This window comes from Lynx rufus, unplaced genomic scaffold, assembly GCF_022079265.1.
Source record: "Lynx rufus isolate CCGP_SWC_20201006 ecotype Redwood Valley unplaced genomic scaffold, mLynRuf1.p SCAF_52, whole genome shotgun sequence".
NCBI classification, from domain to species: domain Eukaryota; kingdom Metazoa; phylum Chordata; class Mammalia; order Carnivora; family Felidae; genus Lynx; species Lynx rufus.
The window spans coordinates 187389-192120 of NW_025814870.1; positions in this window are offsets into that span (position 1 = coordinate 187389).

Sequence of the window (4732 nt, forward strand, 5' to 3'; positions counted from 1 at the left end):
TGTGAGAGCGATGGGAATGTTCTGTATCTCGGCTTTGGCTGTGGACACCTTTGTCGTAACTCATGGAACCGTACGCTTAAATGTGTGCAACTTCCCATACGTGCATTTTGCCTCAAATAAGCTGAGCAAAAACAAAAAAAAGAGAAGGGACAAACAAAAACTGAACAGCAAAATGGCAGACTTAAATCCGACCATATCGGTAATCGTATTAAATGTGAATTTGCCAAACAGTCCAATTTAAAAGCAGACATCGTTAGAAGGGTGCTTTTTTTAAGTGACCAAACTACACGCTGTCTACGTGAGCCACATTCAAGATACAAAGACACCAATAGGTTAGAAGGAAGAGGATGGAAAAGGACTTACGAATAAATAGTGAGCAAAGAAGCCTGATGTGGTTATATCGATATTAGAGAAATCAGACTTCGAGGAAAACTGTGTTACCAAAGATGAAGGGATGCGTTTCATACTAGTAACAGCAGCAATGAATCCATCCGGAAGAGAAAATGATCATAAATATGTCTGTGCCTAATGACACACCTTCAAAATACACGGGGCGCCTGGGTGACTCAGTCGGTAAGCGTCTGACTTGGGCTCAGGTCATGATGTCACCGTTGGTGAGTTCCAGCCCAGCGTCGGGCTCTCTGCCCGTCGGCACCGAGCCTGCTTTGGATCCTCTGTCCCCCTCTGTCTCTGCCCCTCCCCCGCTGGCTCTCTCTCTCTCCCCCTCTCTCAAAATAAATAAACTTAACACACACGCACACACACACACACACGCACGCGCACGCACACACCCACGCGCGCGCACGATGCAAGAATTTTTGAGATTAACAGGTGAAAGGGACAAGTCCAAAATCACGGTTGGAGATTTTAACATCCTCTCTCAGCAAGCGAGAGAGAGAGAGAGAGAGACGACACACTCTGTTAAAAGAAATAGAGCAGGGATTGGCAAACTACCGCCTCCTGGCCAAATCCAGCCCGGGGCCTCTTTTATGTGAAAAGTTTGTTGTCCCCCGACATAGAACATACGATCAGTGGTATCACCTACCTTGACCGATGTCTTTAGAACACTAAACAGGAGATCTGAATTTCACATGTTGTGTCCACTACACATTCTTTTCAAGTACAAGTATGTTCGCCAACATAAAGCATTTTCTGAGCCACGGACCAATTCTCAACACATTTCAACGTCAAGGATTGAAATTTAACCCGGTACGTCTCTGACCAGCCTTGCCTTGTTCTTGATTCTAGAGGGAAAGCTTTCAACCTCTCACTGTTGCGTATGATGTCAGCTGTGGGTTTTGTCGTATGTGGGCTTTGTGGTATTGAGCTATACAACTTCTCTGCCCCCATTCGTGGAGGGTTTTTATCATGGAAATATGTTCTATTTTGTCAAACGCGTTTTCTGCACCTAGGGAGATGATCATATGGTTTTTATCTTTCATTCTAACGATGCGGTGCGTCGTTTATAGACGTGCACGTGTTGAAAGATCCTTGTTTTCCGGCTGCAGGTTCCTCCTGCCCGTGCCTGGAGATGAGAGCTGCCTGCCCCGTAGACAGTGACAAAGAACAGGGCAGACGGAGACAGTCCGAGGCTCAGGCTGAGGCGCTCTTTGGTGACACTGCTCATTGAAATGCTTCCACCAGCCACAGGCCGCTCTAGACACTGGCCACCTTCTTGCTGTGACACCTGCCTCCAGGACAAGGCAGCTGTGCCTTTACTTTCCTCACTTGTCCTGAGGACCTATTCGGAGACGCTCAGGTACAGATTCGTAACTATAGAGTCACGGAGTTCTCCACAGCTCAGTCACGTGCTCAGAGGCTTTAGGAGTTGGGCCACGGCAGTCTGTTTGGGCATGGACAGTGGGGACCATGAGCCGCACCACCGTGTGGGGAGTAGTGTCAGGCAGAGGCTTCCTGGATATCGCAGCTGGCGGGCCGTCGGAGGCTCGTGGCACGGCTGGTTCAGGCAGACGCATCCACGCGGGTGCCCATGTGGGCAGACGCCCTAGGGTGTCGTGGCACTCTAAGGGGTGGAGCTTCATAGGTGAGAACTGATTGGCTACAGAAGGGACTGCTTGGTGGGAACCAATCACAGGTCAGGAGGCATTACCAGTGGTCCGTGTGGACAGTTGCTCTGGGCATCCGGAATTGCATTGTGGAGTAAAGGGGTGAAGCATTGTGAGAGAGCGCTTTGTCCTTCAGTGATGCCTTGAGAGGGTGGGAGGATTCAAAGTTGGGTCTCAGGTGGCTGGTGGAGGCCCCGTGAGGGCAGCAGACGAAGGCACGGGTGCCGTGGGCGTGGTGGTGGGCGCAGCAGGTGGTGGCCAGTGTGTGCCAGGTGGACCTCGTGGTGTCAGTGGCCCCAGAGTCCCTGGTGGTTCGGGTGGTGCCTGTGACCCTGGCCATCCCAGCAACCCCGGAGGCCTGAGCGATCCGGAAAGAACCAGCATTGTGGGAGAGGTAGGTGCCGCCTCTGGTGGCGCTCTCCAAATGGAGCGGGCACCCTACACACCAGGTCCTGGTGGAGATGCCGCGCCTGGCGCTAGAGGTCCTGGTAACCGACTGCTTCAGTTGTATCCTATTCAAGGAGTCCCAGCGGGCTGGACGGCAGGGGGATGGGCTGGAGGTGGTTTGGCGCACGGCGGGGTGGGGTGTGGAGGGAGACTTGGGGAAGTGGAGTTGAAAGGGGAGCAGGAGGGAGCTCCGGGCACCTGGAGGGTGTCGGCTAGGGTTTGGCCCGTGCTGACAGAGGATGGGGAGTGGGGTGGACCGCCTGATGGGACTGAAGCGGTAGGGACAATGCTATCCGGGGTGGCCTGGCTGTATAGGGTGGGAGGTTGTGGACAGCCTGAGGGTCAGCCTGGGGTGGGGAAGGCAGGCCTCACTGAAGAGGAGGCCTGAGGCACAGGCAAAATTAGTACTGTGGATGGTGCCTTAACCCAGTCTCCACCAGCACCCTCACTATACCTTTCCCCTCGGCCGTGGATGCGGAGATTGCCCACAGGTTCCTGACTCCAAACGAGGAGCTCCGGGAGCCAGTTCGGGAGGAGCTCCATGTGAACGGCAGCATCCTGACTGTGTTAGTTCTAGAACGGCCCAGGGAGAGGGTGGTGGCAGGTGACCAGGGACAAGGTCAATTCCGGAGGAGCTGTAATGGAGACAAGGGAAACAGGAAAGGAGTGAGTCGAAGGAAGGAGTGTGGTGCTCCAGGATCGTTGCTGTGTGAAGGGGCGGAGCGGGGAATGTGCCCCACCGGCCCTCTAACTTGACTTATTGTTTCCTACCTTGTAGCCGCTTGACTGCCGATGACCCTGGCCAGCTCCAAATGTCCATCGCCTCCTGTCTTGGCCAGCTTTCCCTAGTGATACGGACCATGCAGATCATCATGCCCCCCCTTTCCACAAAGCCGCAGCAGTGAAAAGGTGGCTGGACCCAACTCTGTGTCCCCCCCATATGACAGTGATTCCTGCAGCAGCTGCCGTTTTCTTACTGAGGCCGCATCTTTTGCCTATACTGGCCCTTGGGTGCTTCAGATCCACATTTTTTTTTTTTTTTTTTTTTTTTTTTTTTGGTGATCAAATGGTAACTGCTACTATTCTATGTCTGGGTTTATTTTTAGCATCTACGCCTTCTCCTATTCTCGCCTTTGTTCTCAGGTAGGGGGAGAGATTCTGACATTCAGATACTCAATTACTAGAAGGCAATTGAAGAAGACAAGTTAGGCGATGGGAGAAAAAAAATTATGTCCTGTTATTCAGGACATTGACTACTGTCAACATGTTAGAATTTTTGTTTTAGTTTTATACTAGCATGTACATAGTCATGTATAATACCTGCAGAGTAGGACTTTGTGGCTTATCGGCCTTGATTCAGATCTGTGGAGAAGAGCGCTGGGACAGCTGGCGAGGTCGGCCCCACTGCCCATTCTATATACTCGCGCGTCATCAGAGGCCTCATTCCCTGAGGTTCCGAACCCACAATTCTCAGAGCTCCTTGTGGTTGGCTCTCACTTGTATCATCCTTCCCCAAAGTGTTTTTCCAGTTTATTACGCTGCTGCTTGCTTCCCTGAAGTCCTGACAAGGGTCCTTGAGGAAAACAAAAAGGGGAAGAGGTCTCCCTGAGGTGGGGAGGGGACATGAAGTACATTACCCTTTGCCTTCCCCTCCAAGACTCTCTTATTTAGCACAACAGTGGGGCCACGTACAAGGCACCCGAGTGGCTGAGGAGGGGAATGGGCGACGCCCCGGTGCACGAGGTGAGTCTCTAAAACGGAGAGAGGAGGAACAGAGCCTTGCCTGAGGGAGAATTAGCACTGTCAGCAGAGAGAGAGACGGAGCTGTGGAGAACGCCGTGACTCTATAGTTACGAATCTGTACCTGAGCGTCTCCGAATAGGTCCTCAGGACAAGTGAGGAAAGTAAAGGCACAGCTGCCTTGTCCTGGAGGCAGGTGTCACAGCAAGAAGGTGGCCAGTGTCTAGAGCGGCTTGTGGCTGGTGGAAGCGTTTCAACGTTTTATTTATTTTTTGGGGGACAGAGAGAGACAGAGCATGAACGGGGGAGGGGCAGAGAGAGAGGGAGACACAGAATCGGAAACAGGCTCCAGGCTCTGAGCCATCAGCCCAGAGCCTGACGCGGGGCTCGAACTCCCGGACCGCGAGATCGTGACCTGGCTGAAGTCGGACGCTTAACAGACTGCGCCACCCAGGCGCCCCTGGTGGAAGCATTTCAAT